This window comes from Carica papaya, chromosome 8, assembly GCF_054855325.1.
Source record: "Carica papaya isolate Zhongbai chromosome 8, ASM5485532v1, whole genome shotgun sequence".
Taxonomy (NCBI): domain Eukaryota; kingdom Viridiplantae; phylum Streptophyta; class Magnoliopsida; order Brassicales; family Caricaceae; genus Carica; species Carica papaya.
In genome coordinates, this window is record NC_142316.1 from 9,958,199 (window position 1) to 9,980,662 (window position 22,464).

A 22,464-nucleotide genomic window follows, 5' to 3' on the forward strand; every position below is an offset into this window, starting at 1 on the left:
CGACTAGCGGTTGGGATATGCTTAATAAATAAATGCATTGTATGTTGGTTGATATTTGCTGTGGTCACACATGAGATACATGTTGCATGTGTTAATAAAATTGATGTGAGTGGCCCGGTAAGGGTCATTTATTTTGCCTTCTGTTCTGATTCTGTAATGACATCTGATTGAGTTGTAATGTAAGGTTTGTAGGGGATCACTAGAAGGTCAGTAGGTTTAATGCAATATGTTATCGATGATACTCAACACTATTACCTTGTCTGCTAATCTATCTGTAGGTTATGAGCCAATTGAGTGTGGGTTTATAGATGAGAAAATAAAATTGATGTTATGGATGGGTTATTGTAGAAAAATGGGGAAAATGGGAAAACTGAGAAGAGAAAATATAAAAATAAAACAGTAAAATAGTAGTAAAAAAAGGGTAATGACTAGCGGGGATGGTTTTTCTTTTTTAAAAAAATAGGAAAGTAGGAATAAATGTGTTGTCAAATATATATATACCCATTCTATATAGGTAGCCATGGTATGGGCTATATATGTGGGAGTGTGTGTGTCCATAACTGAGGCCATGGAAGTGATCCTAATAGGAGTTTGAAATTATTTTGCAGATTTATGCTCTACGTATGCATCAATGGTTATTAGGTATTTATCTCTGTTTGAAATGAAGGAATAATGACTGCAAGTGATAATTATTGATTCTATACTTATTGTGATGTCATTGACGAATTTATGTTAGACATATGTTGGAAATGAAATTCTAGTTGATTTATGTTGAGAAGTGATGTTATAACATCGATTAGTATGACAGGTTGCATCGACACCTCAAAAAAATGGGTGCAACACGAGGACTTCACAAGAAAATGGGTGAAATATAACGACTTCGCAGGAGGTAACCCATGCTAGTACTATTCTCGCCCAAGCACCCTTACCTACGGAGTTCTGATAGAATCCGATGCATTAGTGCTGGTATGACCGCACCTGTTTAATTTCATGCTGAAAATACATACATTCCTTCTTCGCTCCCCCCCTCCCATCATTTGTTTCCTTGTGCGTTCACACTGCACATCTCCTTCTCGTTTTAATATAGATTAAGGAGTGTATGTATAATTCCATTCGCGCATAACGTCAAACAACCCATCCGAAAAAAAATAGGTGCAACACGAGGGCTTCCCAAGTGGTCACCAATCCGAGTACTACTCTCGCCCAAGCACACTTAACTGCGGAGCTCTGATGGGATGCCGAGCTTTAGTGCTGGTATGATCGCACCTGTTTAATTTCGCGCTGCAAATACATACACTCCTTCTCCTTTCTTCCCCCTCCCGTCATTTGTTTCCTTGTGCGTTCACACTTCACCTCTCATTCTCGTTCTAATATCGATTAAAATGCCCCTGCTTCTTGACTCACATTTGCGTATAAACCAGCAGACCCTAGTTCCAGACGCGCGTAACGTCGAACGACCCGTCTGAAAAAAAATTGGTGCGACACGAGGACTTCCCAGGAGGTCACCCATCCGAGTACTAATCTCGTCCAAGCACACTTCACTGCGAAGTTCTGAGGGGATCCGGTGCATTAGTGCTGGTATGATCGCACCTTTTTAATTTTGCGCTGCAAATACATAAACTCATTCCCCTTTCTTCCCCCTCCCGTCATTTCTTTCCTTGTGCGTGCGCACTGCACCTCCCGTTCTCGTTCTAATATCAAGTAAAATGCTACGGTGCCGTGACTCACATTTGCGAATAAACCTGAGGACCATAATTCAAGTTGCGCGTATCGTCGAAAGAATCATCTGAAAAAAATGGGTGCAACACGAGAACTTCCTAAGAAAATGGGTGAAATATAAGGACTTCGTAGGAGGTCACCCATCCTAGTGCTACTCTCGCCCAAGCATCCTTAACTTGCGGAGTTCTGATAGAATCCGTTGCATTGGTGTTGGTATGATTGCTCATGTTTCATTCTGCGCTTCAAATACATACATTTTTTCTCCCTCCATCCCCCCTCCCGTCATTTGTTTCCTTGTGCGTGCACTCTCCATCTCTCTTTCTCGTTCTAATATTAATTAAAATGCCCCTGCTTCTTGACTCACATTTGCGTATAAACCAGTGGATCATAGTTCCAGTCGCGCGTAACGTCGAACGACCCGTCTGAAAAAAAAAATTAGTGCGACACAAGGACTTCCCAGGAGGTCACCCATCCGAGTACTACTCTCGCCCAAGCACACTTAAATGCGTAGTTCTGATGGGATCTGGTGCATTAGTGCTGGTATGATCGCAACTGTTTAATTTTGCGCTGTAAATACATAAACTCATTCCCCTTTCTTCCCCCTCCCGTCATTTGTTTCCTTGTGCGTGCGCACTGCACCTCCCGTTCTCGTTCTAATATCAAGTAAAATTCTACAGCGCCGTGACTCACATTTCCGAAAAAACCTGAGGACCATAATTCAAGTCGCGCGTAACGTTGAAAGAATCATCTGCAAAAAAATAGGTGCAACACGAGGACTTCACAAGAAAATGGGTGAAATATAAGGACTTCGCAGGAGGTAACCCATGTTTGTACTACTCTCGCCCAAGCACCCTTACCTACGGAGTTCTGATAGAATCCGTTGCATTAGTGCTGGTATGATCGCACCTGTTTCATTTCGTGCTGAAAATACATACACTCCTCCTTCCCTCCCCCTCCCATCAATTGTTTCCTTGTGCGTTCGCACTGCACCTCTCCTTCTCGTTCTAATATCGATTAAAATGCCCCTGCTTCTTGACTCACAATTGCGTATAAACGAGCGGACCCCAGTTCCAGTCGCGCGTAACGTCGAACGACCCGTCTGTAAAGAAATTGGTGCGACACGAGGACTTCCTAGGAGGTCACCCATCCGAGTACTACTCTCGCTCGAGCACACTTAACTACGGAGTTCTGGTGGGATCCGGTGCATTAGTGCTAGTATGATCGCACTAGTTTAATTTTGCGCAGCAAATACATAAACTCCTTCTCCTTTCTTCCCCTTCCCGTCATTTGTTTCCTTGTGCGTGCGCACTGCACCTCCCGTGCTCGTTCTAATATCAAGTAAAATGCTACGGTGCCGTGACTCACATTTGCGAATAAACCTGAGGACCATAATTCAAGTCGCGCGTATCGTTGAAAGAATCATCTGCAAAAAAATGGGTGCAACACGAGGACTTCCTAAGAAAAAGGGTGAAATATAAGGACTTCGCATGAGGTCACCCATCCTAGTGCTACTCTCGCCCAAGCACCCTTAACTTGCGGAGTTCTGATAGAATCCGTTGCATTGGTGCTGGTATGATTGCTCATGTTTCATTCTGCGCTGCAAATACATACACTTTTTCTCCCTCCATCCCCCCTCCCGTCATTTGTTTACTTGTGCGTGCACTCTGCATCTCCCCTTCTCGTTCTAATATCGATTAAAATGCTCCTGCTTCTTGACTCACATTTGCGTATAAACCAGTGGACCCTCGTTCCAATCGCGCTTAACGTCGAACGACCCGTTTGAAAAAAAAAATTAGTGCGACACGAGGACTTCCCAGGAGGTCACCCATCCGAGTACTACTCTCGCACAAACACAATTAATTGCGGAGTTCTGATGGGATCCGGTGCATTAGTACTGGTATGATCGCACCCGTTTAATTTTGCGTTGCAAATACATAAACTCTTTCTCCTTCCATCCCCCCTCCCATCATTTGTTTCCTTGTGCGTGCATTCTGCATCTCTCTTTCTCGTTCTAATATCAAGTAATATGCCCCGGCACCGTGACTCACCTTTGCAAATGAACCAGCGTTTTATAATTCCATTCGCGCGTAACGTCGAACAACCCATCCGAAAAAAAATAGGAGCAACACGAGAGCTTCCCAGGTGGTCACACATCCGAGTACTACTCTCGCCCAAGCACACTTAACTGCGGAGTTCTGATGGGATCCGGAGCTTTAGTGCTGGTAGGATCGCACCTGTTTAATTTCGCGCTGGAAATACATACACTCCTTCTCTTTTCTTCCCCCTCCCGTCATTTGTTTCCTTGAGCGTGCGCACTGCACCTTTCGTTCTCGTTCAAATATCAAGTAAAATGCCACGGTGTTGTGACTCACATTTGCAAATGAATCTGCGGACCATAATTAAAGTCGCGCGTAACGTCGAACGACCCGTCTGAAAAAAAAATTAGTGCGACACGAGGACTTCCCAGGAGGTCTCCAATCCGAGTACTACTCTCGCCCAAGCACACTTAACTGCGGAGTTCTGATGGGATCCGGTGCATTAGTGCTGGTATGATCGCACCTGTTTAATTTCGCGCTGCAAATACATAAACCCCTTATCCTTTCTTCCCCTTTCCGTCATTTGTTTCCTTGTGCGTGCGCACTGCACCTCTCGTTCTCGTTCAAATATCAAGTAAAATGCCACGGCGCCGTGACTCACATTTGCGAATAAATCTGCGGACCATAATTAAAGTCGCGCGTAACGTCGAACGACACATCTGAGAAAAAGAAAATGGGTGCAACACGAGAACTTCCCATGAGGTAACCCATCATTGTACTACTTTCGCCAAAGCACACTTAACTGCGGAGTTCTGATGGGATGCGGTGCATTTGTGCTGGTGTGTCCGCACCTGTTTAATTTCGTGCTGAAAATACATACACTCCTTCTTCCCTCCCCCCTCCCATCATTTGTTTCCTTGTGCGTTCACACTGCACCTCTCCTTCTCGTTCTAATATCGATTAAAATGCCCCTGATTCTTGACTCACATTTGCGTATATTCCAGCGGACCATAGTTCCAGTCGCGTGTAACGTCGAACGACCCATCTGCAAAAAAATTCTTGTGATACGAGAACTTCTCAAGAGGTCACCCATCCGAGTACTACTCTCGCCCAAGCACACTTAACTGCAGAATTCTGATGGGATCCGGTGCATTAGTGCTGGTATGATCGAACCTGTTTAATTTCGCGCTGCAAATACATAAACTCCTTCTCCTTTATTCCCCCTCCCGTCATTTGTTTCCTTGTGCGTGCGCACTGCACCTCTCGTTCTCGCTCAAATATCAAGTAAAATGCCACGGCACCGTGACTCACATTTGCGAATAAATCTGCGGACAAAAATTAAAGTCGCGCGTAACGTCGAACGGCACATCTGAAAAAAAGAAAATGGGTGCAACACGAGAACTTCCCACGAGGTAACCCATCATTGTACTACTTTTGTCAAAGCACACTTAACTGCGGAGTTCTGATGGGATCCGGTGCATTTGTGCTGGTATGATCGCACCTGTTTAATTTCGCGCTGCAAATACATACACTCATTCCCCTTTCTTCCACCTCCCGTCATTTGTTTCCTTGTGCGTGCGCACTGCACCTCCCGTTCTTGTTCTAATATCAACTAAAATTCCACGGCGCCGTGACTCACATTTGTGAATAAACCTGAGGACCATAATTCAAGTTGCGCGTAACGTCAAAAGAATCATCTGCAAAAAAATAGGTGCAACACGAAGACTTCACAGGAAAATGGGTGAAATATAAGGACTTCGCAGGAGGTAACCCATGCTAGTACTAATCTCGCCCAAGCACCCTTACCTACAGAGTTCTGATAGAATCCGTTGCATTAGTGCTGGTATGATCGCACCATGTTTCATTTCGTCCTCAAAATACATACACTCCTTCTCCTTCCCTCCCCCTCCCATCAATTGTTTCCTTGTGCGTTCACACAGCACCTCTCCTTCTCGTTCTAATATCGATTAAAATGCCCCTACTTCTTGACTCACATTTGCGTATAAACGAGCGGACCCTAGTTCCAGTCACGCGTAACGTCGAACGACCCGTCTGAAAAAAAATTGGTGCGACACGAGGACTTTCCAGGAGGTCACTAATCCGAGTAGTACTCTCGCCAAAGCACACTTAACTGCGGAGTTCTGACGGGATCTGGTGCATTAGTGCTGGTATGATCGCACCTGTTTAATTTTGCACTGCAAATACATAAACTCATTCCCCTTTCTTCCCCCTCCCGTCATTTGTTTCCTTGTGCGTGCACACTGCATCTCCCGTTCTAGTTCTAATATCAAGTAAAATTCTACAGCGCCGTGACTCACATTTGCGAATAAACCTGAGGACCATAATTCAAGTCGCGCGAAACGTTGAAAGAATCATCTGCAAAAAAATGGGTGCAACACGAGGACTTCACAAGAAAATGGGTGAAATATAAGGACTTCGCAGGAGGTAACCCATGCTAGTACTACTCTCGCCCAAGCACCCTTAACTACGGAGTTCTGATAGAATCCGTTGCATTAGTGCTGGTATGATCGTACCTGTTTCATTTCGTGCTGAAAATAAATACACTCCTTCTCCTTCCCTCCCCCTCCCATCAATTGTTTCCTTGTGCGTTCACACTGCACCTCTCCTTCTCGTTCTAATATCGATTAAAATGCCCCTGCTTCTTGACTCACATTTGCGTATAAACCAGAAGACCCTAGTTCCAGTCACGCGTAACGTCGAACGACCCGTTTGAAAAAAAATTGGTGCGACACGAGGACTTCCCAGGAGGTCACCAATCCGAGTACTACTCTCGCCAAAGCACACTTAACTGCGGAGTTCTGACGGGATCCGGTGCATTAGTGCTGGTATGATCGCACCTGTTTAATTTTGCGCTGCAAATACATAAACTCATTCCCCTTTATTCCCCCTCCCGTCATTTGTTTCCTTGTGCGTGCGCACTGCACCTCCCATTCTCGTTCTAATATCAAGTAAAATTCTACAGCGCCGTGATTCACATTTGCGAATAAACCTGAGGACCATAATTCAAGTCGCGCGAAACGTCGAAAGAATCATCTGCAAAAATATGGGTGCAACACGAGGACTTCACAAGGAAATGGGTGAAATATAAGGACTTCGCAGGAGGTAACCCATGCTAGTACTACTCTCGCCCAAGCACCCTTACCTACGGAGTTCTGATAGAATCTGTTGCATTAGTGCTGGTATGATCGTACCTGTTTCATTTCGTGCTGAAAATACATACACTCCTTCCCTCCCCCTCCCATCAATTGTTTCCTTGTGCGTTCACACTACACCTCTCCTTCTCGTTCTAATATCGATTAAAATGCCCCTGCTTCTTGACTCACAATTGCGTATAAACCAGCGGACCCAAGTTCCAGTCGCGTGTAACGTCGAACGACCTGTCTGAAAAAAAATAGGTGCGACACGAGGACTTCCCAGGAGGTCACCAATCCGAGTACTACTCTCGCCAAAGCACACTTAACTGCAAACTTCTGACGGGATCCGGTGCATTAGTGCTGGTATGATCGCACCCGTTTAATTCCGCACTGCAAATACATAAACAACTTCTCCTTTCTTCTCCCTCCCGTCATTTGTTTCCTTGTGCGTGCGCACTGCACCTCCCGTGCTCGTTCTAATATCAATTAAAATACTACGGTGCCGTGACTCACATTTGCGAATAAACCTGAGGACCATAATTTAAGTCGCGCGTATCGTCGAAAGAATCATCTGTAAAAAAATGGGTGCAACACGAGGACTTCCTAAGAAAATGGGTGAAATTTAAGGACTTCGCAGGAGGTCACCCATCCTAGTGCTACTCTCGCCCAAGCACCCTTAACTTGCGGAGTTCTGATAGAATCCGTTGCATTGGTGCTGGTATGATTGCTCATGTTTCAGTCTGCGCTGCAAATACATACACTTTTTCTCCCTCCATCCCCCCTCCCGTCATTTGTTTCCTTGTGCGTGCACTCTGCATCTCTCCTTCTCGTTCTAATATCGATTAAAATGCCCTGCTTCTTGACTCACATTTGCGTATAAACAAGGGGAACCTAGTTCCAGTCGCGCGTAACGTCGAACGACCCCTCTGAAAAAAAATTATTGCGATACGAGGACTTCCCAAGAGGTCACCCATCCGAGTACTACTCTCGCCCAAGCACACTTAACTGCAGAGTTCTGATGGGATCCAGTGCATTAGTGCTGGTATGATGCCACTAGTTTAATTTTGCGCTTGAAATACATACACTCCTTCTCTTTTCTTCCTGCTCCTATCATTTGTTTCCTTATGCGTGCGCACTGCACCTCCCGTACTCGTTCTAATATCAAGTACAATGACACGGCGACGTGACTCACATTTGCGAATAAACCTGAGGACCATAATTGAAGTCGCGCGTAACGTCGAAAGAATCATCTGCAAAAAAATGGGTGCAACACGTGGACTTCACAAGAAAATGGGTGAAATATAAGGACTTCGCAGGAGGTAACCCATGCTAGTACTACTCTCGCCCAAGCATCCTTACCTACGGAGTTCTGATAGAATCCGTTGCATTAGTACTGGTATCATCGCACCTGTTTCATTTCGTGTTGAAAATACATACACTCCTTCTCCTTCCCTTCCCTTCCCATCGATTGTTTCCTTGTGCGTTCACACTGCACCTCTCCTTCTCGTTCTAATATCAATTAAAATGCCCCTGCTTCTCGACTCACATTTGCGTATAAACTAGCGGAACCTAGTTCCAGTCGCGCGTAACGTCGAACGACTCGTCTGAAAAAAAATTGGTGCGACACGAGGACTTCGCAGGAGGTCACCCATCCGAGTACTACTCTCGCCCAAGCACACTTAACTGCAGAGTTCTGATGGGATCCGGTGCATTAGTGTTGGTATGATCGCAACCGTTTAATTTCGCGCTGCAAATACATAAACTCCTTCTCCTTTCTTCCCCCTCCCGTCATTTGTTTCCTTGTGCGTGCGAACTGCACCTACCGTGCTCGTTCTAATATCAAGTAAAATGCTACGGTGCCGTGACTCACATTTGCGAATAAACCTGAGGACCATAATTCAAGTCGCGCGTATTGTCGAAAGAATTATCTGCAAAAAAATGGGTGAAATATAAGGATTTCCCAAGAGGTCAGCCATCCGAGTACTACTCTCGCCCAAGCACACTTAACTGCAGAGTTCTGATGGGATCCGGTGCATTTGTGCTGGTGTGACCGCACCTGTTTAATTTCAGGCTGAAAATACATACACTCCTTCCCTCCCCCCCTCCCATCATTGTTTCCTTGTGCGTTCACACTGCACCTCTCCTTCTCGTTCTAATATCGATTAAAATGCCCCTGATTCTTGACTCACATTTGCGTATAAACTAGCGGACCATAGTTCCAGTCGCGCGTAACGTAGAACGACCAATCTGAAAAAAATTGTTGCGATACGAGGACTTCCCAAGAGGTCACCCATCCGAGTACTACTCTCGCCCAAGCACACTTAACTGCAGAGTTCTGATGGGATCCAGTGCATTAGTGCTGGTATGATGCCACTTGTTTAATTTTGCGCTTCAAATACATACACTCCTTCTCTTTTCTTCCTCCTTCCGTCATTTGTTTACTTGTGCGTGCGCACTGCACCTCCCGTACTCGTTCTAATATCAAGTAAAATGCCACGCCGCCATGACTCAAATTTGCAAATAAACTTGCGGACGATAAATCAAGTCGCGTGTAACGTCGAAAGAATAATCTGCAAAAAGATGGGTGCAACTCGAGGACCTCCCAAGAAAATGGGTGAAATATAAGGACTTCGCAGGAGGTCACCCATCCGAGTACTTTTCTCGCCCAAGCACCCTTAACTGCGGAGTTCTGATAGAATCCGTTGCATTAGTGCTAGTATGATCCCTCATGTTTCATTCTGCACTGCAAATACATACACTCTTTCTCCTTCCATCCCCACTCCGTCATTTGTTTCCTAGTGCGTGCACTCTGCATCTCTCTTTCTTATTCTAATATCAAGTAATATGCCCCAGCACCATGACTCACCTTTGCAAATGAACCAGCGGTTCATAATTCCATTTGCGCGTAACGTCGAACAACCTATTCGAAAAAAAATAGGTGCAACACGAGGGCTTCCCAAGTGGTCACCAATCCGAGTACTACTCTCGCCCAAGCACACTTAACTGCGGAGTTCTGATGGGACCCAGAGCTTTAGTGCTGGTATGATTGCACCTAATTAATTTCGCGCTGCAAATACATACACTTCTTCTCCTTTCTTCCCCCTCCCGTCATTTGTTTCCTTGTGCGTTCACACTTCACCTCTCATTTTCGTTCTAATATTGATTAAAATGCCCTTGTTTCTTGACTCACATTTGCGTATAAACCAGTGGGCCCTAGTTCCAGTCGCGCGTAACGTCGAACGACCCGTCTGAAAAAAAAAATTAGTGCGACACGAGGACTTCCCAGGAGGTCACCATTCCGAGTACTACTCTCGCCTAAGCACACTTAAATGCGGAGTTCTGATGGGATCCAGTGCATTAGTGCTGGTATGATCGCAGCTGTTTAATTTTGCGCTGCAAATACATAAACTCATTCCCCTTTCTTCCCCCTCCCGTCATTTGTTTCCTTGTGCGTGCGCACTGCACCTCCCGTTCTCGTTCTAATATCAAGTAAAATGCTACAGCGCCGTGACTCACATTTGCGAATAAACCTGAAGACCATAATTCAAGTCGCACGTAACGTCGAAAGAATCATCTGCAAAAAAATGGTTGCAACACGAGGACTTCACAAGAAAATGGTTGAAATATAAAGACTTCGCAGGAGGTAACCCATGCTAGTACTACTCTCGCCCAAGCACCCTAACCTACGGAGTTCTGATAGAATCCGTTGCATTAGTGCTTGTATGATCGCACCTGTTTCATTTCGTGCTGAAAATACATACACTCCTTATATTTCCCTCCCCCTCCCATCAATTGTTTTCTTGTGCATTCACACTGCACCTCTCATTCTCGTTCTAATATCGATTAAAATGCCCCTGCTTCTTGACTCACATTTGCGTATAAACTAGCGGACCCTAGTTCCAGTCGCGCGTAACGTCGAACGACCCATTTGAAAAAAAATTGGTGCGACACGAGGACTTCCTAGGAGGTCACCCATCCGAGTACTACTCTCACCCAAGCGCACTTAACTGCGGAGTTCTGATGGGATCCGGTGCATTAGTGCTGGTATGATCGCACCCGTTTAATTCCGCGCTGCAAATACATAAACTCCCTCTCCTTTCTTCCCCCTCCCGTCATTTGTTTCCTTGTGCGTGCGCACTGCACCTCCCGTGCTCGTTCTAATATCAAGTAAAATGCTACGGTGCCGTGACTCACATTAGCGAATAAACCTGAGGACCATAATTCAAGTCGCGCGTAACGTCGAAAGAATCATCTGTAAAAAAATGGGTGCAGCACGAGGACTTCCTAAGATAATAGGTGAAATATAAGGACTTCGCATGAGGTAACCCATCCTAGTGCTACTCTCGCCCAAGCACCCTTAACTTGCGGAGTTCTGATAGAATCCGTTGCATTGGTGCTGGTATGATCGCTCATGTTTCATTCTACGCTGCAAATACATACACTCTTTCTCCCTCCATCCCCTCTCCCGTCATTTGTTTCCTTGTTCGTGCACTCTGCATCTCTCCTTCTTGTTCTAATATCAAGTAAAATGCCCTGGCATCGTGACTCACCTTTGCGAATGAACCAGCGGTTTATAATTGCATTCGCGCGTAACGTCGAACGATCCATCCGAGAAAAAATGGGTGCAACACGAGGACTTCCCAGGAGGTCACCAATCCGAGTACTACTCCTGCCCAAGCACACTTAACTGCTAAGTTCTGATGGGATACGGTGCATTAGTGCTGGTATGATGGAACCTATTTAATTTCGCGCTGCAAATACGTACAGTCCTTCTCCTTTCTTCCCTTTCCCGTCATTTGTTTCCTTGTGCGTGTGCACTGCACCTCTCGTTCTCGTATAAATATCAAGTAAAATGCCACGGCGCAGTGACTCATTTTTTTGAATAAATCTGCGGACTATAATTAAAGTCGCGCGTAACGTCGAATGGTACATCTGAAAAAAAAAATGGGTGCAACACGAGAACTTCCCAGGAGGTAACCCATCCTTGTACTACTTTCGCCAAAGCACACTTAACTGCGGAGTTCTGATGGGATCCGGTATATTTGTGCTGGTGTTATAGCACCTGTTTGAATTCGTGCTGAAAATACATACACTCTTTCTCCTTCCCTCCCCCCTCCCATCATTTGTTTCCTTGTGCGTTCACACTGCACCTCTTTTTCTCGTTTTAATATCGATTAATATGCCCCTGCTTCTTGACTCACATTTGCGTATAAACAAGTGGACCATAGTTCCAGTTGCGCGTAACGTCGAACGACCCGTCTGAAAAAAAATTTGTGCGACATGAGAATTTCCCAGGAGGTCACCCATCTGAGTACTACTCTCGCCCAAGCACACTTAACTACAGAGTTATGATGGGATCCGTTGCATTAGTGTTGGTATGATCGCACCCGTTTAATTTCGCGCTGCAAATACATAAACTCCTTCTCCTTTCTTCCCCCTCCCGTCATTTGTTTCCTTGTGCGTGCGCACTGTACCTCCCGTGCTAATTTTAATATCAAGTAAAATGTTACGACGCCGTGACTCACATTTGCGAATAAACCTGAGGACCAAAATTCAAGTCGCGCGTAACGTCGAAAGAATCATCTGCAAAAAAATGGGTGCAACACGAGAACTACCCAAGTGGTCACCCATCCGAGTACTACTCTTGCCCAAGCACACTTAACTGCGGAGTTATGATGGGATCGGTTGCATTTGTGCTGGTGTGACCGCACCTGTTTAATTTTGTGCTGAAAATACATACACTCCTTCTTCCCTCCCCCCCTCCTATCATTTGTTTCCTTGTGCATTCACACTGCACCTCTCCTTCTCGTTCTAATATCGATTAAAATGCCCCAGATTCTTGACTCACATTTGCGTATAAACCAGCGGATTATTGTTCCAGTCGCGCGTAACGTCGAACGACCCGTCTGAAAAAAAATTGGTGCGACACGAGGACTTCCCAGGAGGTCACCCATCCGAGTACTAATCTCGCCCAAGCACACTTCACTGCGGAGTTCTGATGAGATCCGGTGAATTAGTGCTAGTATGATCGCGCCTGTTTGATTTCGCGCTGCAAATACATAAACTCATTCCCCTTTCTTCCCCCTCCCGTCATTTGTTTCCTTGTGCGTGCGCACTGCACCTCCCGTTCTCGTTCTAATATCAAGTAAAATGCTACAGCGCCGTGACTCACATTTGCGAATAAACCTGAGGACCATAATTCAAGTCGCGCGTAACGTCGAAAGAATCATCTGCAAAAAAATGGGTGCAACACGAGGACTTCACAAGAAAATGGGTGAAATATAAGGACTTCGCAGGAGGTAACCCATGCTAGTACTACTCTCGCCCAAGCACCCTTACCTACGGAGTTCTGATAGAATCCGTTGCATTAGTGCTGGTATGATCGCACCTGTTTCATTTCGTGCTGAAAATACATACACTCCTTCTCCTTCCCTCCCGCTCCCATCAATTGTTTCCTTGTGCGTTCACATTGCACCTCTCCTTCTCATTCTAATATCGATTAAAATGCCCCTGCTTCTTGACTCACATTTGCGTATAAACAAGCGGACCCCAGTTCCAGTCGCGCGTAACGTCGAACGACCCGTCTGAAAAAAAATTGGTGCGACACGAGGACTTCCCATGAGGTCACCCATTCGCGTACTACTCTCGCCCAAGCACACTTAACTGCGGAGTTCTGATTGGATCCGGTGCATTAGTGCTGGTATGATCACAACCGTTTAATTCCGCGCTGCAAATACATAAACTCCTTATCCTTTCTTCCCCATCCCGTCATTTGTTTCTTTGTGCGTGCGCACTGCACCTCCCATGCTCGTTCTAATATCAAGTAAAAATCTACGGTGCCGTGACTCACATTTGCGAATAAACCTGAGGACCATAATTCAAGTCGCGCGTATCGTCGAAAGAATCATCTGAAAAAAATGTGTGCAACACGAGGACTTCCAAAGAAAATGGGTGAAATATAAGGACTTCGCAGGAGGTCACCCATCCTAGTGCTACTCTCGCCCAAGCACCCTTAACTTGCGGAGTTCTGATAGAATCCATTGCATTTGTGCTGGTATGATTGCTCATGTTTCATTCGGCGCTGCAAATACATACACTTTTTCTCCCTCCATCCCCCCTCCCGTCATTTGTTTCCTTGTACGTGCACTCTGTATCTCTCCTTCTCATTCTAATATCGATTAAAATGCCCATACTTCTTGACTCACATTTACGTATAAACCAGTGGACCCTAGTTCCAGTCGCGCGTAATATCGAACGACCCGTCTGAAAAAAAAAATAGTGCGTCAGGAGGACTTCCCAGGAGGTCACCCATCTGAGTACTACTCTCGCCCAAGCACACTTAACTGCGGAGTTCTAATGGGATCCGGTGCATTAGTGCTGGTATGATCGCACCTATTTAATTTTCCGTTGTAAATACATAAACTCCTTCTCCTTTCTTCCCCCTCCCGTCATTTGTTTCCTTGTGCGTGCGCACTGCACCTCTCGTTCTCGTTCTAATATCAAGTAAAATGCCACGGCGCCGTGACTCACATTTGCAAATAAATTTGCGGACCATAGTTAAAGTCGTGCGTAACGTCGAACGGCACATCTGAAAAAAAGAAAATGGGTGCGACACGAGAACTTCCCAGGAGGTAACCCATCATTATACTACTTTCGCCAAAGCACACTTAACTGTGGAGTTCTGATGGGATCCGGTGCATTTGTGCTGGTGTGACCGCACCTGTTTAATTTCGTGCTGAAAATACATGCACTCCTTCTTCCCTCCCCCACTCCCATCACTTGTTTCCTTGTGCGTTCACACTGCACCTCTCCTTATCGTTCTAATATCGATTAAAATGCCCCTGATTCTTGACTAACATTTGCGTATAAATGAGCAGACCATAGTTCCAATCGCGCGTGATGTCGAACGACCCATCTGAAAAAAAATTGTTGCGATACGAGGACTTCCCAAGAGGTCACCCATCCGAGTACTACTCTCGCCCAAGCACACTTAACTGCAGGGTTCTGATGGGATCCAGTGCATTAGCGCTGGTATGATGCCACTTGTTTAATTTTGCGCTTAAAATAGATACACTCCTTCTCTTTTCTTCCTCATCCCGTCATTTGTTTCCTTGTGCGTGCGCACTGCACCTCCGGTACTCGTTCTAATATCAAGTAAAATGCCACGGCGCCGTGACTCACATTTGTGAATAAACCTGCGGACCATAAATCAAGTCGCGCGTAACGTCGAAAGAATCATCTGCAAAAAGATGGGTGCAACACGAGGACCTCCCAAGAAAATGGGTGAAATATAAGGATTTCGCAGGAGGTCACCCATCCGAGTACTTTTCTCGCCCAAGCACCCTTAACTGCGGAGTTCTGATAGAATCCGTTGCATTAGTGCTGGTATGATCCCTCATGTTTCATTCTGCACTGCAAATACATACACTCTTTCTCCTCCCATCCCCCCTCTCGTCATTTGTTTCCTTGTGCGTGCACTCTGCATCTCTCTTTCTCGTTCTAATATCAAGTAATATGCCCCGGCACCGTGACTCACCTTTGCAACTGAACCAGCGGTTTATAATTCCTTTCGCGCGTAACGTTGAACAACCCATCCGAAAAAAAATAGGTGCAACACGAGGGCTTCCCAGGTGGTCACCGATCCGAGTACTACTCTCGCCCAAGCACACTTAACTGCGGAGTTCAGATGGGATCCGGGGCTTTAGTGCTGGTATGATCGCACCTGTTTAATTTCGCACTGCAAATACATACACTCCTTCTCCTTTCTTCCCCCTCCCGTCATTTGTTTCCTTGTGCGTGCGCACTGCACCTCTCGTTCTCGTTTAAATATCAAATAAAATGTCACGGCGCCGTTACTCACATTTGTGAATAAATCTGCGGACCATAATTAAAGTCGCGCGTAACGTCGAACGGCACATCTGAAAAATAGAAATTGGGTGCAACACGAGAACTTCCCAGGAGGTAACCAATCATTGTACTACTTTCGCCAAAGCACACTTAACTGTGGAGTTCTGATGGGATCCGGTGCATTAGTGCTGGTGTGACCGCACCTGTTTAATTTCGTGTTGAAAATACATACACTCCTTCTTCCCTCCCCCCTCCCATCATTTGTTTCCTTGTGCGTTCACACTGCACCTCTCCTTCTCGTTCTAATATCGATTAAAATGCCCCTGATTCTTGACTCACATTTGCGTATAAACCAGCGGACCATAGTTCCAGTCGCGCGTAACGTCGAACGACCCATCTGAAAAAAAATTATTGCGATACGAGGACTTCTCAAGAGGTCACCCATCCGAGTACTACTCTCGCCCAAGCACACTTAACTGCAGAATTCTGATGGGATCCAGTGCATTAGTGCTGGTATGATGCCACTTGTTTAATTTTGCGCTTCAAATACATACACGCCTTCTCTTTTCCTCCTCCTCCCGTCATTTGTTTCCTTGTGCGTGCGCACTGCACCTTCCGTACTCGTTCTAATATCAAGTAAAATCCAACGGCGCCGTGACTTACATTTGCGAATAAACCTGCGGACCATAAATCAAGTCGCGCATAACGTCGAAAGAATCATCTGCAAAAAGATGGGTGCAACACGAGGACCTCCCATGAAAATGGGTGAAATATAAGGACTTCGCAGGAAGTCACCCATCCTAGTGCTACTCTCGCCCAAGCACCGTTAACTTGCGGAGTTCTGATAGAATCCGTTGCATTAGTGCTGGTATGATCCCTCATGTTTCATTTTGCGCTGTAAATACATACACTCTTTCTCCTCCAATCCCCCCTCCCGTCATTTGTTTCCTTGTGCGTGTACTCTGCATCTCTCTTTCTCGTTCTAATATCGATTAAAATGCTCCTGCTTCTTGACTCACATTTGCGTATGAACCAGTGGACCCTAGTTCCTGTCACGCGTAACGTCGAACGACCTGTTTGAAAAAAAATTAGTGCGACACGAGGACTTCCCAAGAGGTAACCCATCCGAGTACTACTCTCGCCCAAGCACCCTTAACTTGCGGAGTTCTGATAGAATCCGTAGCATTAGTGCTGGTATGATCCCTCATGTTTCATTCTGCACTACAAATACATACACTCTTTCTCCTCCAATCCCCCCTCCCGTCATTTGTTTCCTTGTGCGTGTACTCTGCATCTCTCTTTCTTGTTCTAATATCAAGTAATATGCCCCGGCACCGTGACTCACCTTTGCAAATGAACCAGCGGTTTATAATTCCATTCGCGCGTAACGTCGAACAACCCATCCGAAAAAAAAATAGGTGCAACACGAGGGCTTCTCAGGTGGTGACCCATCCAAGTACTACTCTCGCCCAAGCACACTTAACTGCGGAGTTCTGATGGGATCCGGACCTTTAGTGCTGGTACGATCGCACCAGTTTAATTTTGTGCTGCAAATACATACACTCCCTCTCATTTCTTCCCCCTCCCGTCATTTGTTTCCTTGTGCGTTCACACTTCACCTCTCATTCTCGTTCTAATATCGATTAAAATGCCCCTGCTTCTTGACTCACATTTGCGTATAAACCAGCGGACCCTAGTTCTAGACGCTCGTAACGTCGAACGACCCATTTGAAAAGAAATTGGTGCTACACGAGGACTTCTCAGGAGGTCACCCATCCGAGTACTAATCTCGCCCAAGAAGACTTCACTGCGGAGTTCTGATGGGATCCGGTGCATTAGTGCTGGTATGATCGCACCTGTTTAATTTTGCGCTGCAAATTCATAAACTCATTCTCGTTTCTTCCCCCTCCCGTCATTTGTTTCCTTGTGCGTGCGCACTACACCTCCCGTTCTCGTTCAAATATCAAGTAAAATGCTACAGCGCCGTGACTCACATTTGCGAATAAACCTGAGGACCATAATTCAAGTCGCGTGTAACGTCGAAAGAATCATCTACAAAAAAATGGGTGCAACACGAGGACTTCACAAGAAAATGGGTGCAATATAAGGACTTCGCAGGAGGTAACCCATGCTAGTACTACTCTCGCCCAAGCACCCTTACTTACGGAGTTCTGATAGAATTTGTTGCATTAGTGCTGGTATGATCGCACCTGTTTCACTTCGTGCTGAAAATACATACACTCCTTCTCCTTTCTTCCCCCTCCCGTTATTTGTTTCCTTGTGCGTGCGCACTGCACCTCTCGTTCTCGTTCAAATATCTAGTAAAATGCCCCTGCTCCTTGACTCACATTTACGTATAAACCAGCGGACCCTAGTTCCAGACGCGCGTAACGTCGAATGACCCGTCTGAAAAAAAAATTAGTGCGACAAAAGGACTTCCCAGGAGGTCACCCATCCTAGTGCTACTCTCGCCCAAGCACCCTTAACCTGCGGAGTTCTGATAGAATCCGTTGCATTGGTGCTAGTATGATTGCTCATGTTTCATTCTACGCTACAAATACATACACTTTTTCTCCCTCCATCCCCCCTCCCGTCATTTGTTTCCTTGTGCGTGCACTCTGCATCTCTCCTTCTCGTTCTAATATCAATTAAAATGCCCCTGCTTCTTGACTCACATTTGCGTATAAACCAGCGGACCCTAGTTCCAGTCGCGCGTAACGTCGAACGACCCGTCTGAAAAAAAATTTAGTGCGACACGAGGACTTCCCAAGAGGTCACCCATCCGAGTACTACTCTCGCCCAAGCACACTTAACTGCGGAGTTCTGATGGGATCCGGTGCATCAGTGCTGGTATGATCACACCAGTTTAATTCTGCGCTGCAAATACATAAACTCCTTCTCCTTTCTTCCCCCTCCCGTCATTTGTTTCCTTGTGCGTGCGCACTGCACCTCCCGTGCTCGTTCTAATATCAAGTAAAATGCTACGGTGCCGTGACTCACATTTGCGAATAAACCTGAGGACCATAATTCAAGTCGCGCGTATCGTCGAAAGAATCATCTGCAAAAAAATGGGTGCAACACGAGGACTTCCTGAGAAAATTGGTGAAATATAAGGACTTCGCAGGAGGTCACCCATCCTAGTACTAATCTCACCCAAGCACCCTTAACCTGCGGAGTTCTGATAGAATCCGTTGCATTGGTGCTGGTATGATTGCTCATGTTTCATTCTGCGCTGCAAATACATACACTTTTTCTCCCTCCATCCCCCCTCCCGTCATTAGTTTCCTTGTGCGTGCACTCTGCATCTCTCTTTCTCGTTCTAATATCTTCTTGACTCACATTTGCGTATAAACCAGTGGACCCTAGTTCCAGTCGCGCATAACGTCGAACGACCCGTCTGAAAAAAAAATTAGTGCGACACAAGGACTTCCCAGGAGGTCACCCATCCGAGTACTACCCTTGCCCAAGCACACTTAACTGCGGAGTTCTGATGGGATCCGGAGCTTTAGTGCTGGTATGATCACACCTGTTTAATTTTGCGCTGCAAATACATACACTCCTTCTCCTTTCTTCACCCTTCTGTCATTTGTTTCCTTGTGCGTTCACACTTCACCTCTCATTTTCGTTCTAATATCGATTAAAATGCCCCTGCTTCTTGACTCACATTTACATATAAACCAGCGGACCCTAGTTCCAGACGCGCGTAACGTCGAATGACCCGTCTGAAAAAAAATTGGTGCGACACGAGGACTTCCTAGGAGGTCACCCATCCGAGTGCTAATCTCGCCCAATCACACTTCACTGCGGAGTTCTGATGGGATCCGGTGCATTAGTGCTGGTATGATCGCACCTCTTTAATTTTGCGCCGCAAATACATAAACTCATTCTCCTTTCTTCCCCCTCCCGTCATTTGTTTCCTTGTGCGTGTGCGTTGCACCTCCCGTGCTCGTTCTAATATCAAGTAAAATGCTACAGTGCCGTGACTCACATTTGTGAATAAACTTGAGGACCATAATTAAAGTCGCGCGTATCGTCGAAAGAATCATCTGCAAAAAAATGGGTGAAACACGAGGACTTCCTAAGAAAATGGGTGAAATATAAGGACTTCGCAAGAGGTCACCCATCCTAGTGCTACTCTCGCCCAAGCACCCTTAACTTGCGGAGTTCTGATAGAATCCGTTGCATTGGTGCTGGTATGATTGCTCATGTTTCATTCTGCGCTGCAAATACATACACTTTTTCTCCCTCCATCCCCCCTCCCGTCATTTGTTTACTTGTGCGTGCACTCTGCATCTCCCCTTCTCGTTCTAATATCGATTAAAATGCTCCTGCTTCTTGACTCACATTTGCGTATAAACCAGTGGACCCTCGTTCCAATCGCGCTTAACGTCGAACGACCCGTTTGAAAAAAAAAATTAGTGCGACACGAGGACTTCCCAGGAGGTCACCCATCCGAGTACTACTCTCGCACAAACACAATTAATTGCGAAGTTCTGATGGGATCCGGTGCATTAGTACTGGTATGATCGCACCCGTTTAATTTTGCGTTGCAAATAGATAAACTCTTTCTCCTTCCATCCCCCCTCCCGTCATTTGTTTCCTTGTGCGTGCATTCTGCATCTCTCTTTCTCGTTCTAATATCAAGTAATATGCCCCGGCACCGTGACTCACCTTTAAAAATGAACCAGCGTTTTATAATTCCATTCGCGCGTAACGTCGAACAACCCATCCGAAAAAAAATAGGAGCAACACGAGAGCTTCCCAGGTGGTCACACATCCGAGTACTACTTTCGCCCAAGCACACTTAACTGCGGAGTTCTGATGGGATCCGGAGCTTTAGTGCTGGTAGGATCGCACCTGTTTAATTTCGCGCTGCAAATACATACACTCCTTCTCTTTTCTTCCCCCTCCCGTCATTTGTTTCCTTGAGCGTGCGCACTGCACCTTTCGTTCTCGTTCAAATATCAAGTAAAATGCCACGGTGTTGTGACTCACATTTGCGAATAAACCTGAGGACCATAATTCAAGTCGCGCGTATCGTCGAAAGAATCATCTGCAAAAAAATGGGTGCAACACGCGGACTTCCTAAGAAAATGGGTGAAATATAAGGACTTCGCAGCAGGTCACCCATCCTAGTGCTACTCTCGCCCAAGCACCCCTAACTTGCGGAGTTCTGATAGAATCCATTGCATTGGTGCTGGTATGATTGCTCATGTTTCATTCTGCGCTGCAAATACATACACTTTTTCTCCCTCCATCCCCCCTCCCGTCATTTGTTTCCTTGTGTGTGCACTCTGCATCTCTCCTTCTCGTTCTAATATCGATTAAAATGCCCCTGCTTCTTGACTAACATTTGCGTATAAACCAGTGGACCCTAGCTCCAGTCGCGCGTAACGTCGAACGACTCGTCTGAAAAAAAAAATTAGTGCGACACGAGGACTTCCCAGGAGGTCACCCATCCGAGTACTACTCTCGCCCAAGCACACTTATCTACGGAGTTCTGATGGGATCTGGTGCATTAGTGCTGGTATGATCGCACCTGTTTAATTTCGCGCTGCAAATACATAAACTCCTTCTCCTTTCTTCCCCCTCCCGTCATTTGTTTCCTTGTGCGTTCACACTGCACCTCTCCTTCTCGTTCTAATATCGATTTAAATGCCCCTACTTCTTGACTCACATTTGCGTATAAACCAACGGACCCTAGTTCCAGTCGCGCGTAACGTCGAACAACCCGTCTGAAAAAAAATTGGTGCGACACGAGGACTTCCCAGGAGGTCACCCATCCGAGTACTACTCTCGCCCAAGCACACTTAACTACAGAGTTCTGATGGGATCCGGTGCATTAGTGCTGGTATGATCTCACCCGTTTAATTCAACGCTATAAATATATAAACTCCTTCTCCTTTCTTCCCCCTCCCGTCATTTGTTTCCTTGTGCGTTCACACTTCACCTCTCATTCTCGTTCTAATATCGATTAAAATGCCCCTGCTTCTTGACTCACATTTGCGTATAAACCAACGGACCCTAGTTCCAGTCGCGCGTAACGTCGAACGACCCGTCTGAAAAAAAATTGGTGCGACACGAGGACTTCTCAGGAGGTCACCCATCCGAGTACTAATCTTGCCAAAGCACACTTCACTTCTGAGTTCTGATGGGATCCGAAGCTTTAGTGCTGGTATGATCGCACCTGTTTAATTTCGCGTTGCAAATACATACACTCCTTCTCCTTTCTTCCCCCACCCGTCATTTGTTTCCTTGTGCGTTCACACTTCACCTCTCATTCTCGTTCTAATATCGATTAAAATGCCCCTGCTTCTTGACTCACATTTGCGTATAAACTAGTGGACCCTAGTTCCAGACGCGCGTAACGTCGAACGACCCGTCTGAAAAAAAATTGGTGCGACACGAGGACTTCCCAGGAGGTCAACCATCCGAGTACTAATCTCGCCAAACACACTTAACTGCGGGGTTCTGATGGGATCCGGGGCTTTAGTGCTGGTATGATCGCACCTGTTTAGTTTCGCGCTGCAAATACATACACTCCTTCTCCTTTCTTCCCCCTCTCGTCATTTGTTTCCTTGTGCGTTCACACTTCACCTCTCATTCTCGTTCTAATATCGATTAAAATGCCCCTGCTTCTTGACTCATATTTGCGTATAAACCAGCGGACCCTAGTTCAAAACGAGCGTAACATCGAACGACCCGTC

The 22,464-nt window shown here is 46.0% G+C and overlaps 3 non-coding genes and 40 pseudogenes across 3 annotated transcripts; all 43 read right to left on the minus strand.

The window, feature by feature from the left end:
• Positions 1–1,149: 1,149 nt before the first annotated feature.
• On the minus strand, positions 1,150–1,268 carry LOC148240482 (5S ribosomal RNA; annotated as a pseudogene).
• A 205-nt stretch (positions 1,269–1,473) lies between these two features.
• On the minus strand, positions 1,474–1,592 carry LOC148240483 (5S ribosomal RNA; annotated as a pseudogene).
• Positions 1,593–2,154: 562 nt separating this feature from the next.
• Positions 2,155–2,273, minus strand: LOC148240484 (5S ribosomal RNA; annotated as a pseudogene).
• A 556-nt stretch (positions 2,274–2,829) lies between these two features.
• LOC148240485 (5S ribosomal RNA) lies at positions 2,830–2,948 on the minus strand (annotated as a pseudogene).
• A 563-nt stretch (positions 2,949–3,511) lies between these two features.
• LOC148240486 (5S ribosomal RNA) lies at positions 3,512–3,630 on the minus strand (annotated as a pseudogene).
• A 206-nt stretch (positions 3,631–3,836) lies between these two features.
• On the minus strand, positions 3,837–3,955 carry LOC148240487 (5S ribosomal RNA; annotated as a pseudogene).
• A 206-nt stretch (positions 3,956–4,161) lies between these two features.
• LOC148240488 (5S ribosomal RNA) lies at positions 4,162–4,280 on the minus strand (annotated as a pseudogene).
• Positions 4,281–4,489: 209 nt separating this feature from the next.
• LOC148240489 (5S ribosomal RNA) lies at positions 4,490–4,608 on the minus strand (annotated as a pseudogene).
• A 203-nt stretch (positions 4,609–4,811) lies between these two features.
• Positions 4,812–4,926, minus strand: LOC148240490 (5S ribosomal RNA; annotated as a pseudogene).
• Positions 4,927–5,139: 213 nt separating this feature from the next.
• Positions 5,140–5,258, minus strand: LOC148240491 (5S ribosomal RNA; annotated as a pseudogene).
• Positions 5,259–5,818: 560 nt separating this feature from the next.
• On the minus strand, positions 5,819–5,937 carry LOC148240492 (5S ribosomal RNA; annotated as a pseudogene).
• Positions 5,938–6,496: 559 nt separating this feature from the next.
• Positions 6,497–6,615, minus strand: LOC148240493 (5S ribosomal RNA; annotated as a pseudogene).
• Positions 6,616–7,168: 553 nt separating this feature from the next.
• On the minus strand, positions 7,169–7,287 carry LOC148240494 (5S ribosomal RNA; annotated as a pseudogene).
• A 560-nt stretch (positions 7,288–7,847) lies between these two features.
• LOC148240495 (5S ribosomal RNA) lies at positions 7,848–7,966 on the minus strand (annotated as a pseudogene).
• Positions 7,967–8,525: 559 nt separating this feature from the next.
• Positions 8,526–8,644, minus strand: LOC148240496 (5S ribosomal RNA; annotated as a pseudogene).
• Positions 8,645–8,849: 205 nt separating this feature from the next.
• On the minus strand, positions 8,850–8,968 carry LOC148240497 (5S ribosomal RNA; annotated as a pseudogene).
• Positions 8,969–9,167: 199 nt separating this feature from the next.
• LOC148240498 (5S ribosomal RNA) lies at positions 9,168–9,285 on the minus strand (annotated as a pseudogene).
• Positions 9,286–9,845: 560 nt separating this feature from the next.
• On the minus strand, positions 9,846–9,964 carry LOC148240499 (5S ribosomal RNA; annotated as a pseudogene).
• Positions 9,965–10,171: 207 nt separating this feature from the next.
• LOC148240500 (5S ribosomal RNA) lies at positions 10,172–10,290 on the minus strand (annotated as a pseudogene).
• Positions 10,291–10,849: 559 nt separating this feature from the next.
• On the minus strand, positions 10,850–10,968 carry LOC148240501 (5S ribosomal RNA; annotated as a pseudogene).
• An 887-nt stretch (positions 10,969–11,855) lies between these two features.
• LOC148240502 (5S ribosomal RNA) lies at positions 11,856–11,974 on the minus strand (annotated as a pseudogene).
• Positions 11,975–12,180: 206 nt separating this feature from the next.
• On the minus strand, positions 12,181–12,299 carry LOC148240503 (5S ribosomal RNA; annotated as a pseudogene).
• Positions 12,300–12,504: 205 nt separating this feature from the next.
• On the minus strand, positions 12,505–12,623 carry LOC148240504 (5S ribosomal RNA; annotated as a pseudogene).
• Positions 12,624–12,827: 204 nt separating this feature from the next.
• Positions 12,828–12,946, minus strand: LOC148240505 (5S ribosomal RNA; annotated as a pseudogene).
• A 559-nt stretch (positions 12,947–13,505) lies between these two features.
• LOC148240506 (5S ribosomal RNA) lies at positions 13,506–13,624 on the minus strand (annotated as a pseudogene).
• Positions 13,625–14,185: 561 nt separating this feature from the next.
• Positions 14,186–14,304, minus strand: LOC148240507 (5S ribosomal RNA; annotated as a pseudogene).
• A 209-nt stretch (positions 14,305–14,513) lies between these two features.
• LOC148240508 (5S ribosomal RNA) lies at positions 14,514–14,632 on the minus strand (annotated as a pseudogene).
• Positions 14,633–14,836: 204 nt separating this feature from the next.
• LOC148240509 (5S ribosomal RNA) lies at positions 14,837–14,954 on the minus strand (annotated as a pseudogene).
• A 561-nt stretch (positions 14,955–15,515) lies between these two features.
• On the minus strand, positions 15,516–15,634 carry LOC148240510 (5S ribosomal RNA). Its single transcript, XR_015815309.1, has one exon. It is a non-coding gene; the product is annotated as a 5S ribosomal RNA (ribosomal RNA).
• A 209-nt stretch (positions 15,635–15,843) lies between these two features.
• Positions 15,844–15,962, minus strand: LOC148240511 (5S ribosomal RNA; annotated as a pseudogene).
• A 203-nt stretch (positions 15,963–16,165) lies between these two features.
• Positions 16,166–16,283, minus strand: LOC148240512 (5S ribosomal RNA; annotated as a pseudogene).
• Positions 16,284–16,845: 562 nt separating this feature from the next.
• On the minus strand, positions 16,846–16,965 carry LOC148240513 (5S ribosomal RNA; annotated as a pseudogene).
• A 207-nt stretch (positions 16,966–17,172) lies between these two features.
• Positions 17,173–17,291, minus strand: LOC148240514 (5S ribosomal RNA; annotated as a pseudogene).
• Positions 17,292–17,496: 205 nt separating this feature from the next.
• On the minus strand, positions 17,497–17,615 carry LOC148240515 (5S ribosomal RNA; annotated as a pseudogene).
• Positions 17,616–18,502: 887 nt separating this feature from the next.
• On the minus strand, positions 18,503–18,621 carry LOC148240516 (5S ribosomal RNA). The gene has a single exon (XR_015814367.1). It is a non-coding gene; the product is annotated as a 5S ribosomal RNA (ribosomal RNA).
• A 545-nt stretch (positions 18,622–19,166) lies between these two features.
• On the minus strand, positions 19,167–19,285 carry LOC148240517 (5S ribosomal RNA). The gene has a single exon (XR_015815932.1). It is a non-coding gene; the product is annotated as a 5S ribosomal RNA (ribosomal RNA).
• A 205-nt stretch (positions 19,286–19,490) lies between these two features.
• Positions 19,491–19,609, minus strand: LOC148240518 (5S ribosomal RNA; annotated as a pseudogene).
• A 563-nt stretch (positions 19,610–20,172) lies between these two features.
• Positions 20,173–20,291, minus strand: LOC148240519 (5S ribosomal RNA; annotated as a pseudogene).
• Positions 20,292–20,497: 206 nt separating this feature from the next.
• LOC148240520 (5S ribosomal RNA) lies at positions 20,498–20,616 on the minus strand (annotated as a pseudogene).
• Positions 20,617–21,179: 563 nt separating this feature from the next.
• On the minus strand, positions 21,180–21,298 carry LOC148240521 (5S ribosomal RNA; annotated as a pseudogene).
• Positions 21,299–21,503: 205 nt separating this feature from the next.
• Positions 21,504–21,622, minus strand: LOC148240522 (5S ribosomal RNA; annotated as a pseudogene).
• A 205-nt stretch (positions 21,623–21,827) lies between these two features.
• Positions 21,828–21,946, minus strand: LOC148240523 (5S ribosomal RNA; annotated as a pseudogene).
• A 205-nt stretch (positions 21,947–22,151) lies between these two features.
• On the minus strand, positions 22,152–22,269 carry LOC148240524 (5S ribosomal RNA; annotated as a pseudogene).
• Positions 22,270–22,464: the final 195 nt, after the last annotated feature.